We start from the raw sequence: 15,403 nt of genomic DNA on the forward strand, positions 1-15,403 counted from the left end.
CTACATACATACATATACATAATACGTTCATACGTGGAACATTTGATTTTTTCTCTACACCGGATTTTTGTACCACATTGCCGTGTTCACGAATTTGGGTGAGAGAAAAATAATTATCCGAAACGTATCAATTTCAAGTTACAATAATGTGTTTTCGTTTTGTATCGTATTGAATTACATGTTGGCTATTAGTTGTATGGTCTACTAATCGCTATTTAGAGTTTGGAATGTATTCAAATATTTTCCTCGTTAAAATTTATAAATGAATGAAAACCATAGTATCTATGTAAGTCGTAGTAATGCACTGATTTGTAATCTGAATAGTACAATTTTTCATGATCTGTGTACAAACTAATACACCTGTTAATAATAAATGTAAGGTCTGTGAGGAGATTCTCAAATAGGAGTTAATAAAGAATCGAGAGCGCTTTCACAATTTAAGTACTAATTTCGTGCAATGTTTCAGGATTGCAACGGGTAGGGATAAATTGGAACTAGGAGCGGTTTTTCACCATCTTTCAGTATTATGATGAATAACATTGAGATAATGATTGTGAAAGTATAGAAAGTATATCTTTTTTTTCTATATAGGAAAGAGTATGGGTATTACTCGTATCTCTACCCTGCTCCTTTCCTTTTGGGCATACTTGGGTAGAATTCCCTTGAACTTCGGAGAAACTTCTTATTAGTTCGTTTTGTTCTCCAGCTTCTACGTGTTAATACGTCATGCTTGTCGTTACTGGAGCAGTTGGTACTGTTGCGTAGGGGTGGGTGGAGGATCCAAGTAAAAGGCCAACAGTCGTTTCACAGCATTTATTGATGATTACGGAGATACACGCACTGGCAGTGCCCAGTCCAGAATTACATGATATCGCCTACGTACCGCCTTATAAAGGGTAGATCTCTCAGGACGCCTAATCTGTTTACCTGTTGTATAGTCACGTATTCGGATATGTATTTCCACGACATTTGGTCTCCCCGTTCCGATTCTGAGAAATAACTAATAACGGTCATTGTTTAGCCTAAATGCACTTAGAGTCCAGATATAATCCTTGGATTATATATAGTGCAATTTGCTCAATCCGCGGCGTACGTAACAGTACTTAATGCCCCTAATAATTATATACCTGGTGGACATCATCATTTGATGATTGGTACCTCCTGTTCGCCCAGTTCTTTATCGAATGGCTCCTATTCCAAGAGCTATCCGAATTCTCAATGAAAGCATTGCTGCATGTGATGTTTTCCACTTCAGTGAGCGTAGGTTATTTCATATATTATTATATTATTTCAAGTGAAATAATATTAATAAATATTTTCTTGAAATAATATTAATTAATTACAGAATTAATCCATTGAGACATCTATGGATTTTTAGATTTGTACATAATTTTTACAAATTGTACATACAATAAATACAGAAGATTTGTGACAACAGGAAAGATTATTTTTTGCCAATTTTAAGGAACTGTATCAACAATGATCAGATAAAATTGGCAAACTCTGATAATAAACGATCGATTTGGAGTCACAAATATCCAGGTCTCACCAAATCTTACCAGCAGTATGGCGGATCGAACCCACGGATCACATGGTGCTAAACATACACGCTACCATTAAGAGGGCTGTACACCCGAAAACTTAATTTTGTTGCTGTTTCTTTCTTCGATATATATATTGAGTGAATGCAAAAATATATATCAATATATATATTGAGTGAATGCAACAGTTGCGCTTCGACCAGATAATACGTATTTTAAATCGACAAAATCGAGGTTTCGTATTCTCCAATTTTCTCCTCCGAAACTGGACCAATTTTAAAAAAAATTTCATCATCGGTATGAGAAAGATATTTTCTATGCAACTGTGCGCGTATTTTTTTTTAAATCGACCGTTAAATAAGCACTCTTTTCGTGGGTGTAAAAAAGAGGCGATTTTATAGATGTTTGGCGGCTCCTAGCTCCTATAAAAAATGACTAATAAAAAAATAAAAGCACAGATGCATGCCAATGGTGGATATCCATAGCATATTAAAAAATATTTTCTCTAGTGCCATAATTGAGGAAGGGAGAAGTGTAATACGTTTGTATGGACAAGGCGCTGCTGTCCAGCCCTCTGACCATCAATTATTACTTTCAGTCAAAACTTGTGTACTTTAGAACACGATTAAAACCAAATACAAACTACAACCTAACGTGTCTTCTATTATATTAACGAAAAAAAGTTTGGAAACCAGTGACCTGTGCGAATACGTCGGATTAATTTTAAAAGATGTCTCAGGCACAGTGAAAACGTATAGATCTCATTCGCGTTGAATGTCTCTTATCCGTTAGAGAGGGGTTTTTCTGAGGCGTTCACACGAATGCGTACACATAAGATAAATCGAAAAGGATGAGAAAGTGGAAGAGTGTGAGGCCGATGTGAGAAGAGAAGAAGAAGGGGATCGTTGAACGATACCCAGGATGATGGATGTGTGACCCGGAGATTTTGTAACCACTAATAACACCTTGGAGGCATTTAAGATATCCATACGAACCACTACGATTGATACATACATACATACATATATGGAAGCGAATCTATACCCTTATACGTACATATGTATATATTTATCTTCGGTCTGCTTTCAAAGAGCTCAATTTCGTGAGCCTCATTTTCGTGGCGCTTATTACAATATTATATTTGTGTGTAAAATTTTCGGTAAAATAATAATAATGAGGAGGCTCTTTCGTGTCCCTCAATTTCTTGTGTACAAAGAACTGTTATAATTCGAGTTCAACTTTACTCCATCATCAATTTTGTTTCGTTTCAAAATTCGCATAATTCCCGTTCGTCGCCGTCTATGTATAATATTGTACTATATAGTGTATAGGTTTGTATAGTAAGGGCGGGTGCGAATGTATACATTTTCGCTTTGATATTTTGTAAATTTTCGACAGATTTTGTTGCGTCGCGTGTATTATTATATCTGTCTATATAAAGAAAATTTTCACAGCGTCGGATCTTGTCGTTCCTGTTGAGTAATAATAATGTTCATTATTGTTTGTTTCAGGGGGAGGACTTTCGGGACAATTTCCCGTTTATTGCTGCTGCAGCGTCTACGACATCTACTATGGTAATTTTCTTGTTTTTAATTTGCTCGTAAAATTTTGACGTTGATGTACAAGAAAGTCGGTTCTAAATATAACCACTTTATGTACTTTTAAGAGTACGTTATATACTTATTTCGATCTTATCTCGTGTTGTTTTGTAATGTCAGAGGTGACGCGACATGACGTGACCCGACAAAAACCTCTAATTATATGTAGTTAGTCCTGTCGTTGCACCAGTATTTTTTTTTAAATTTTAAATGCTTTTTATTATTACTAAATTATGTTTACAATACATCTTATATCTATTTTAATAGCTACTGATCTACTGATCATTTTCTATTATACAATTTTAATTTAATTTTGTTAGTAATCATCTAATCTATAATTTTGAACGAGAATTTGTAACTATAGTTGGGTGGAAAACGAAAACAAGTCAAAGTTTCAAATAAATTCGCCTCCGGCCAAAGGGGGCTCCGGATTCTGGTATACATATAGTTTGTTCGTGACAGTCAATAACAAAAACAAACGAATATTCAAATAAATTTATATAAAATAAATTTAATAAAATGTTTACTATAAGATTAGTCATGTTTAGGCGGTTTATATTACAAATATTGAGCGAAGCCGGGTAAAACCACTAGTAGTATTATATTATTCTAATGTTAATGTACAGCATAATAGGAAAAAGACCTCAAAAACCTATTTACAGTGCACCAGTATGCACGTGGCTAAGACATATACATATATATGTACATACATAAGAAACTATTTTCATATGTAGCTGGAAAATGTATCATTGCAATTAACTTATACATACAATAATAGGTAGCAAAGATTTTTTTAAAATACCTAAAAGTTTTGGCTTTATTACGATCAAAACCTTTTATTGACGATTCTTAGTAAATAGTAAGTTATGAATTTTTGGCTGGGTACAGTCCAATTTTTACAAGGTTTATATATATAAGTTTCACTTCGTCCAATAGTATGAAAGATCTTCATCCTTGGGATCCTTTTGGAAAAAAATGGGATCCATTTTACGAACCTCCTTTACGTTTCACTTACGATTACAATTAAAAAAAAAACTTGCCTCTTATCCGATCGTTTTCATACTTTGTCATATTGCTCATTTTGGTCATCAATAAGAGTAAATGGATCCTCCGCTATTACGATACACATAAAATATCGTTTAAAACGCTTTTGAAGTTTGCAAATTTTAAATCTGGGTGACGTCTATGTAGTCTTTAGTTTTATACATAGATGGCGGTAGTAAAATAAAATTATTGGTATTTTTATTCATAATAATAATTTATATATCTTAATATTATATACAAAACTAAAAAAGAGGTTTGTTTTAAAAAAAAAAAATTGTCAATTTCTATTGTTAACAATAAAAACAAAAGGATCCCGTTTCGGCGCATTCGTCCGCCGAAGACTGTTTATGATACAAATATCATAGGTATGTGTATCTACGATTGATAAATCTGGGATTTAATTGCTCCATGTATGGATGGACTCTTGTCATTGTTTTCAATTTATTTTAATAATTTATCATTCAAACAAATATGCCTATAATATGATGTACATACATATCTAAACATACGATGACCCAAAATATGATTATTTTAAAACTTTTTTCATAAAACCTTTTTTCCCGAACCTGTCATTCATCCAGGAATTGACCTTACTATGAAATATCCGATGATATTTTATTTACAATTCTATCGCACATATTGAGAACTCGTTGACAAGTCAATTTGTGCCGGAGAAGGGTTTTCCTTCAAATCTTAACACAATCGCTTCCGATTTTCCCCCCTTCAATTCGCAACCCCTCCAGTCCCGTCGAAGTGTAATGCGTTTTTAAGGGTTCAATCATGTCATTTTCTCGCGCAACGCTCAAAAAACAATTCACACGAATATATACGAAGCACACAAAAGACCGAAGGAGGGAAGAAAGAAAATAGCGTTTTCGCAATGACGAGTGTAAATGGCGAATTTGTGTCGAGCGTGCGTGTATGCCGGGGGGAGGGATTCGGGGGGTGGCGTGGGGGGAGGGGGGTGGAGATTCGAGGGTGGGCTCTCGACTGGTCAGATATGAGAAAAGTTTGTTCAGAAGAGTTTATTAATGTGGGCTGGCGGGGCGACGAGGCAATAATGCCAGGCCAGAGATTTGCTAACGAACTCTACACAATTTTCGGCAGTGCCGGTGGTTGGGGGGTTGTGGGAGGGGTAACTTTCCCGGCTCGAAATAAGAAGTTCTCTCGACCCTACCATACTACCCCCGTCGTAGTAATGAGATTCAAATCCTGGCCGTGGCGCGCGATATGCTCATTTGCAAAAATATGCGTACACAATATACCCCTCCCCCCTCCCACCCACCTCCCCCTTTACGTACAAACACCCAGCTTTTTGTTTGGAACAATACGGTCAAAAATAAACGACTTGTGTATAAAACCCTTGAATATTTTCAAAATTTTCAACGATTGACCGAGACCTTTTGTTGATTGACGTTTTTTTTCATAGTATATGTAGTTTTACTTGAAAACCTCTGTTATGCATATTTTTATTTTTTTGATTTTTAAATGCTTTTTATTATTACTAAATTTGTATGTTCACAATACATCTTATATCTAGTTTTATAGCTACTGATCATTTTGTATTTTACAATTTAAATTTAATTTTGTTAGTAATCATAGTATTATATTATTCTAATGTTAATATACAGCATAATAGGAAAAAGAGCTCAAAATCCTATTTACAATTCTTGCATATTTTAACATACCTCCTTTACGTTTCATTTACAATTACAATTCAGGAAAAAGTTTGCCTCTTATCCGATCGTTATCATACTTTGCCATATTGCTCATTTTGGTCATCAATATAAGTAAATGGATCCTCCGCCATTACGATAGAGATAAAATATCGTTTCAGAAGCTTTTCAAATCTGCCCGGCGAGATAATCGGTGACGTTTACCGTTGACGTTTGTTTATTAGTTTTAAACATAGATGACGGTAGAAAAAAATTATTGGTGTTTTTATTCAAAATATAAATTTTATATAAAATTATAGATGTTTTTAAAAAACTTTTTTAATGTTCTATTATTACATTTGTTAACTTACGACTTGATTCAGCTCAATTAACAGTCGAAGCTTACGTGTTTGAAAAGTAGTCTAAATATTAGTACATTGTCTTTTGTTTATAAGTTAGATCATAAGCTATTGCTTAAATACTTTGATGATTATATAATAAGGAATAGAGATAAACATAGTTTTCATACTAGAAATAAGGACAAACTAGTTGTAAGTAGAGTAAGAAAAAACAGCTGGGGGTGTTTTTCACAGGGCATTATACATGTGCTCATGTATAATGCCCTCCCTGAATGCATCTGGTCTGCTAAGACCATGGATGCATTCTTACGAGGTGCGAAGAGGACACCTCTATGAGGGACAGTACATATAAGTTAATTATAAATTTTGGAGTTAAGTCATTAACATAATATATACATAAAATAAAAATATATTAAATACATAATTATTACATACATACACATGTAAATCGAAACAACACCTGACATCTATGATCAGACATTACAAACATCGTAAACAATACGACCAATAACATTTTTCATGTAACAATACGAATTTTTACATTCAATAATCGTCCACTGAGACATCTATGGAGCGAAATCTGGTGAAATCCGAGTTATAACAATAACTGAAGGTTTGCAATAGAAAATTGGATTTTGGAAAAGCCAATTTTACAGGAACCGTTCAATTACAATCAGACAAATTCTGATAAGAAACGATCGACCTTGACAAACCAAGGTCTGGCCAACAACGAGACTTTAGTGGAAATCGAACCCGTGACACCTTGCACGAAAGAATACAACACTCACCACTACACCACGCTGCTGGTTTCATTTAATTGGTAATTTGCAAATTAAATTAGTATAACTGATTCCCGGTTTCAGTTCCGATTCCGATTAATTATTACTCTTCATATTGTAACTTTATTTTAAATCACGTATCAATCCGAAAGCACCCGTTGAAATTTCAATGGGCATAACACTATTATTTTATGAGGTTTTGCTACAAATGGTTGCAAAATACATGCTCATTTCGATTGAATTTTTACTGTTTGAATTTCAGCATGTACGATAGAAGAGATATTCATGGGGTTGCGCTGATGACATTTTGAGGTACATTGATGGTTGGCAATTCTTAAAATTGAGTTGGATCTTTCTGGCAAGTTTAAAATGGCAAAAGCCGTGACATAAGTATGAAATGGGCATGCAGTGAAATGAGCATGCGGCCGCGTAGTTTGCAACCGGGTTTGGTGCATCCGCTCTAAAATCGCCAGATAAACGAACGGCAGCTTTAAACGTAATTCTCGTTTTCTCGAATGATAAATTGCACATCAGATGACGAGTAACCTTTCGATGTGCACAGATGCAATTATTAAAATTGAGTTGGATCTTTCTGGCGAGTTTAATAAGGCAAGATTCGGAACTTATCGAATCTTGCCTTATTAAACTCGCCTGAAAGATCCAACTCAATTTTAATAATTACCATTTTAATAATTGCATCTTCTCGAATGATGTGCAATCTATCATTTGAGAAGACGAGAATTGCATTTAAAGCAGCCGTCCGTTAATCTGTCGTTCAATTTGTCTGGCGATTTTAGAGCGGATGCACCGCATCCTTTGCAACCACTTGTAGCGGTGCGATTTTATGATTATGCAAATTTGAGTCATTGATATGTAGATATAACGAACATAATACCAATTTTACATACTTGTAGAAGTATATGTGTAGGTTGAGAAGTTAGATAGATATCGCGGGCGGGTTGAGCAATATCAAAATTCACAACATGCACCTTTCATCATAATGGGAGAGGGCGTCCGTAGAAATCATTAGTGCGTCGATCGGCTCGGGCAAAGGGTTGGTCGGCCCTTCTCCTATTCCTTGCCAGGTCCCACATTAAATTATGAACGGCTCATAAAAGTTAGTCGAAATAAATAGTTGGGGCGCCGAGGGGCAGACCGATAAATCGAAGCGTCGTAAAAGCAGTACCGGTTCGCCTCATTTGACGTCTCCCTGGGCCCTGCCAGACCGAGCTCAGGTCCGCGCCCTCGCCTAGGCCCAACCCCCAGACCAACCCCTGCCCCCCGGCCCTTATCCCCGGACGAGCTTCGTGAGCTCAACATAAAATTTAACGTCGAAATAATTGCAGGAAATTTGCGGTTCGACCGCCCCAAATCGGTGCGCGAACGCGTGAAAACGCACCGACCGTTCCGCTCTCGCCGAATATTACACGCGCCCATCAATTTGCCTCTGTTCACACACTCCATTGAAAAATTATGTCTGTGTGTGTGTGTGTGCTTTCGGAAAATATGAATTTATGTCCTGCGTTTCCGCAAGTGGAAAAATCTGAATGGAAAAGTTCGACCGTGGGTGAAAAGCCTACAACTGTGGTGTGACTGAAGTATGTATGAGGTTTTCGTTCTGGTAAACTGTTGGCAGGCTCGTGATTATTTATTTATTCGAGTTTGGATCATTGTGGCATTACAGAAAAAAATGTCCTTAATGACAAAAAAACACAGAAAAAAATACATTTATACATAATCAAAAAAAAAATAGCATTATAATAATCTTGTAGTATATAATTTCGAAATGAAAAAAAAGACTTTGTATGTAAGTTTGTAAGTATTTTTGTTTGGGAATCGAAAACAAGTCTAAGTTTCTATGACGACGATTTGATTGGTTGAATATTTTGATTTTTAAATGCTTTTTTTTATTATTACAAAATTATGTTCACAATACATCTTATATCTATTTTAATAGCTACTGATCTACTGATCATTTTCTATTTTACCGGGTAAAACAACTAGTATCAGATAAAGTAAATATATTGTTGCGTAGGGGTGGGTGGAGGATCCAAGTTAATGGCCTTAGTCGTTTCACAGCATTTATTTATGATTAAGGAGATACACGCACTGGCAGTGCTCAGTCCAGAATGACCTGATACCGCCTACGTACCGCCTTATAAAGGGTAGATCTCTCAGGACGTCTAATCTGTTTACCTATTGTATAGTCACGTATTCCCATGACATTAGGTCTTCCCGTACCGATTCTGAGAAAGGACTAATAACGGTCATTGTTTTGCCTAAATCCACTTAGAGTCCAGATATAATCCTGGAAGTAAGTGCAAGCACTTAGTTAATCCGTTAACAGATAACCCTTGAACGGTCACATAGTCTCTGGGATTCTATTCGCTTAATCCGCGGCGTACGTAACAATATCAAATAATAAAATACAAAGCAAGGAATGTATTGTACCTATAGTCAGCGCCAGTATATTATATGTTGTACTCGATGACATATTAAGTGGGTGTTGGCATATTAAGTTATTAAATAATAAAAAAAATAAAATAAATGTGTCGTTGGACATGCGTTCGATCCCCGCGCGGTCGAAATTTTTTAAAATACATTTTAAATATATTTAATTTAATATTTATATTTAATTGTTTAATACGAAAAAAATGGAAAAAGATACCTATCTACCTACAAATAAACAATATAAAACCCCGATTGAAAAAATGATGAATTAAATAAATTTTCAATATATGGCGGTAAATTCTTTGCTAAGAGGAAACTTTACATAGTAGTGATCAGTATATATATATATATATATATATATATATATATATATATATATATATATATATATATATATATATATATATATATATATATATATATATATATATATATATATATATATATATATATATATATATATATATATATATGTATATATATATATATATATATAAGTTTTTTCTCTTGATATTGTATTCGTATATACGTTTTGACAGTGGTTCTGCTGTGATGTACATGTATTTGTCGAATCGAAACGATTATTATAGTGCGGCGAGCGTTATCTCAGACAGACAGACAGACAGACGGAATAGCGATATTATATACATATATGATAAGAACTAGCCGCAAATACAAAACATCCCTGCGAGGCCCAAATGGAAGAGATAAGATAAAAATTCCATTCATACATCACATTAAATTATGAAAATAATTATGAGGGCAGGCTACCAGACAAATAGGTTAAAATAATCCGTGATCACTGAGGTGGAAAATATCACATTCAGGCTCAGCACCAACGATTTCTTTGAGAAGTCGGATAGCTCTTGGAATAGGAGCCATTTGATAAAGAATTGTACCACGCACATAATAATTAGAAACATAAAGTCCCAACTGTTCCAAGCAACGACGGGCATGAAGTATTACCACGTAGAAGCTGAAGAACAAAACAAATTAATGAGAAGTTTCTCCAAATTTCAATGGAACTATATCCAACCATGCCTAAAAGGCAAGTAGTATGGTAGAGATATGGGTAATACCCCTAATATGGGTAATACTCTTTCCTATATAGGAAACGAAGAAATGCTTTTTACACTTTCTCAATCATTTGAGAGTAATTTGCTTCATGCGTATTCCACACAATCATATTATACTTGCTTCTCACAAGCGAATTTATTATATAATACTACCACAAAAAACATATACAATAACTATTTTTAGATGAATTATTTATTCATAAAAAATTAATAATAGCTTCAACCGAATAAAATCGCAGATATACTTTCATATAAAGATTATATCGCGAAATTCAAGCGACCGAAAGAGTGCGGGCTTAAAAATAATACATCCGAATCCCGCATGATTCGATTTCGCTTTTTTTTTTAACGTACATATCTTTTTTTTGGGTACGCAAATCGCAGATAAACCTTCGCAGAGCTTTGTGGAAAAGGTTTCGCCTAATTAGTGCGGATCATATCGGGAAAAGCGCGCGGAAATACGGCGCAGCGAGCTTTCGCGAGGTCCCTTTAATCATAATAATAATGTCCCCATAAAATCTCGTCGACAATTTGAATACATTAAAATTAAAATGGCGCGCCCCGTGCGAAAATCCACTTTTAGAACGCATTCAAGGCAAAGTTATGCAAATTTGGCCGACACTGCGTTTATATTAAATTTATGATGCATCCGATGTATGTGATAAAAAATCTATACTTGACTGCTTTGGCCCCTAGGGTGGGGCTTCATTTGTCGTCAAAGGCGTTATACATATATATTTTTTCCATTTTCATGTACGGAAAATTTCGCCCTTGTAACGCTTTTTTTTTACCGTCCTTGTGAATATTTCGTGTGACGTTCGTGGATTTTTTTTAATCTATTATTTTTCGTATTTCTATAGTGGAAATTTCAAAAACGTGACTCGTCAAACATAGCATTCAATAATTCATATAAAATTTTGGTACCGTGTATATGTTATGTAATAATATTGTTGCGTAGGGGTGGGTGGAGGATCCAAATGGAAGGCCAAAGTCGCTTCACAGCATTTATTGAGTGATTCAGGAGATTCACGCGCAGCCAGCGCTCGTTCCAGATTGATCTAATATTTTTATTTCGAAACAAATACAAAAAATGTAACCAAGGCGCAACTCAAATTCAATGTGTACACATGTTGATGATATACAGAATACATATATTTATTTTTTTATTTATTTATTGAAAAATTGACAGGCCTAAGATGTAGAAATTCATAAAAACAAAGAATAAATATAACAAAATAACATCTGAGCCCAATTATAGATTATATATGTATGTACATATGTAGGTGTAGAGTTTCCAGTAAAATATAAATGATTTAGTAAAATCAAAATCGACCGTTTCTTTTCAGTATTTACTGGATGGATTTATCAAACAGTAATTATTCAGACCAAACAATAAAAAATTTACGCTAAAAATTTGATCTTATATCTCAAAATCATAATTCAGTCCTTCTTTCCATTATGTTGGCTCTAGAAGCAACGGAAAACCATTGGAGGTAAAAACAAACTTCATTACATAGAAAATAAATATTTTAACATGATTAAGTCAGCTATACTAGGAATTGAGTATGCATTAATTAAATTTCACTTCCGGTTGTTATATTTCAACCAAAACTTAATAAGAGATAGTATAAATATGAAATACACTGTTGCGTAGGGGTGGGTGGAGGATCCAAATAAAAGGCCGAAGTCGCTTCACAGCATTTATTGGATCATTAATACTGATCAGTGCTCCGTCCAGAATGCCTTGGTAAGTACCTGCTTATAAAGGGCAGGTCGCTCACTGTATCTTCCTCGATGCGTTTGTTTACCTATTGTTCTTGTCACGTAGTAGATATGCAGTCCCATGCAGTCCCACGCTTTTGCGCTCAGTTCTGAGAACTCTACCGGGAAGTGACTGGGTGCCGTTACCGACCACTAAGTCCATTCGGTGGTCTCCATTGTTAGCCGACCTTATAAAGGGCAAGTCGCTCACCGCAGCTTCCCCGATCCGTTTGTTTCTGCATTGCCTAGACACGTAGAGTTTCAAGTGAGTCTCACGCTCTCACACTCTCAGGGTTCTTGGAATTCACTAGAGTCCCGCTAGGACAATTCGGAGGTCTCCATTGTTAGCCCTCGAATGCACTTTAGACGGCGAATAATCCCCATGTTTCTACGTTACAATTTTATATATTTCTCCCGGTTATGGCAATCTTAATCATTTAAGTACGGCCAATGAAAACAGGGAACGTTTCTAAAACGCTTCCTGCACTTCACGTAAACGCTCGAATACGTTTTGCACCACGTATTCAAATCTTGCACAATTTCCACTTTATATTTTCAGTGCACGTGTGTGGCATGGCACAATTTGACTCGGAAAATATTCTCAACAAGTGCGCGCCGTCCAAGAGGGAATGGAAACAAAAAAAAAAATAGTGAAAACTTGAAAAGGTGAATAAAAGCCCACACTCGAGTCCGTAAGTGAAATAAAAAATGAGATCAAATGTCGTATGTATGTATGTATTTATGTAGCTATGCGGTTCGCGTTTTTCGCGGCCCCATCATTTGCGATGCACTCCTTTGACCGCGCCTCGCAAATAATATGTTCATTTTCTGAAAGTAAGAAAAAAAAACATGAAAAGCGAGACGAGCTCTCGAAAATATTCGACGTAGTCGCTTTGAAAAAAACCGGTGAAAATTCCCGTCGAAAAAGTAACGAGCCGCGTCTTTATTTACTTGCGTGTGTGGGTTCTTTTATAATACATAGATGTGTGTGTGCTTTTTTAGGAATCAAATTTGTAAGTATAAAGTGTTTCTCTATGAGGGTGGCGTATCCATGTCATTTCGTTATTGCTTCGGTCGTATATAAATCATTCGGGGGTTTTTTATGTGGCCGTTAAAAAAATTCTGTGAATTTTGTACAATGCGATGCAATGAATACTTCAAATCTTGACGTCAAATCTCGGTTGGAAATGTTGAATGCCACAAGGGATGTTTTAATTGTCGTTGCGTTGATAAAAATTTTATGTGTATTTTATTATAACAGAATATTATGAAGCATAATGTACATATATATGAAAACTTCAAAATAACAAAAGGTTCAATATTGAAGCATGTGAAAGTAATCTATTAAAAATACTTCGGAATACATCGGAAATTAAACTATATTTAAAGCATTAATCTAGGATTGGCAGTTACAGAATCATGGGACGGTTTATTCACGGACTATTCATCACTGACAGTTCATCAATTTTTTTCTTTACTGAATCTTCCGTAGATGAAATGACGAATAATCTGCGTAAAAGTATCATTGTTATTTTTTTAAATTTTGGTACCATAACGTATAGAATATCTATGTACATATGTAGGTGCTCGTAGACCACCGATTAGCATTTATTTGCCCGTTTGTTAGTTACGGACATCACTAACAAACTAATCAGTAGATTCTATGACAGAATCACTAATAATAATAACCATACTAACACACTTGTGAAGAGTCCCGGAGATTACAACAAAATGTCACTGCCCTTCAGGTACAAACACAGATTACCTAAACACAATCTGCTTTAGATCGTCGACTTAAGATAATCTTTAATTCATTTAACGTATTACATGTATTATGAGTAGTCACCGGAGCCTGGGGGGGCCGTGTATTGTTCAAAGGTTGTAAATGCATTGTTAAAGGTTTGCCGAACAATGGATAGCACTGTGACTATCCTATCTCTAATTATTAGTAAAGAGCGGACCCAGAGCGCGCTGTTCATTGTTCACATGTTGTAAATGCATTGTTAAAGGTTTGCCGAACCTTTTTTACAACCCATTTACAATAATGGAACAATAGACGGCGCGCTTCCGGTCCTACCTCTAATTATGAGCATTTATTAGAATTGTAAATAGGGTTTTGAGCTCTTTTTATTACATACCTCCTTTACGTTTCACATGGCTTTCGTGTCAGTGGTCATTTTTATCACTTATCCGATCGTTTTCATACTTTTCCATATTGCTCATTTTGGTCATCAATATACGTAAATGTATCGTCTGCCATTATGTTGGAGATAAAATATCGTATACAATGCGTAACAAATATCCAGAATCTCGGATACGGTGACGTTTATGACGATACGTAAGGCTACCATAATCTATCTTCAACCTTTTCGCCTTGATATGCTATTTCAGATTTTAATTGTTTAAACGCCTATAATTCACTCTATATTTTATAAAATTTGCTCTATAGGTTCTCGTTATCTCTAATATTTAAATATTTATAGTTTTAACTCTCATATGTATATATAAATTTCAAATTTGGCGTCTAGCTTTATGTAATGTAATACACGATATACATATATTGATTTTTGGCCAAATATGTCAAATCTGACATTTCACTGTATATCTCCTCAGTCGGTTTTATCTGCGAGATAAGTATTCAATAAGAAGTTATGTTGTATCTAATTGTTAATATGATTTACAATAAGCTTACATACATTTAGTTTTTTACAATAAGCTTACATACATATATCATTTCTACGTTCATTTTATTTTTATATCTTGCTTACTTTTATCGTTGTTCCGAATCCTAACAATCGAAATACCGTTTGGTTAAATCACCAATAAGTACAAAATTGGACTGGATCTATGTATGTATGTATGAACTTAAATCACTAATATGAATGAATCTCTTTACATTCGAGACGAGAAGAATGAGAGGTGATCTAATCCAAATAATCGTAATTTTCATATAATTAACTTCCTTACGTTTAATAAAACACTCATCTGAGAGGTCTCAGCCTTCAAAGAGATGTTTCTAACTAGAAAATTAAAGAATCCTTCTTTCCAAACAGAGTGGTTTAATTTAGAGCAGTCTACCAAATGAATTAGTAATAACTTCTAGTAATGTAATTAAACTTGATAATTTTATAATTTTTTT

The 15,403-nt window shown here is 34.8% G+C and overlaps 1 protein-coding gene across 3 annotated transcripts in view; it reads left to right on the forward strand.

The window, feature by feature from the left end:
• LOC143915053 (protein turtle-like) overlaps nt 1–15,403 on the forward strand; it is a 373,910-nt gene that overhangs the window by 195,954 nt on the left and 162,553 nt on the right. For all 3 annotated transcript variants that reach the window (XM_077435466.1, XM_077435467.1, XM_077435469.1), the window contains exon 4: nt 3,053–3,115. The gene's annotated coding sequence lies outside the window, so the exon portion shown is untranslated. The remainder of the gene's footprint in view (nt 1–3,052; nt 3,116–15,403) is intronic.

Source organism: Arctopsyche grandis, chromosome 8 (genome assembly GCF_051622035.1).
Source record: "Arctopsyche grandis isolate Sample6627 chromosome 8, ASM5162203v2, whole genome shotgun sequence".
Lineage (NCBI taxonomy): Eukaryota > Metazoa > Arthropoda > Insecta > Trichoptera > Hydropsychidae > Arctopsyche > Arctopsyche grandis.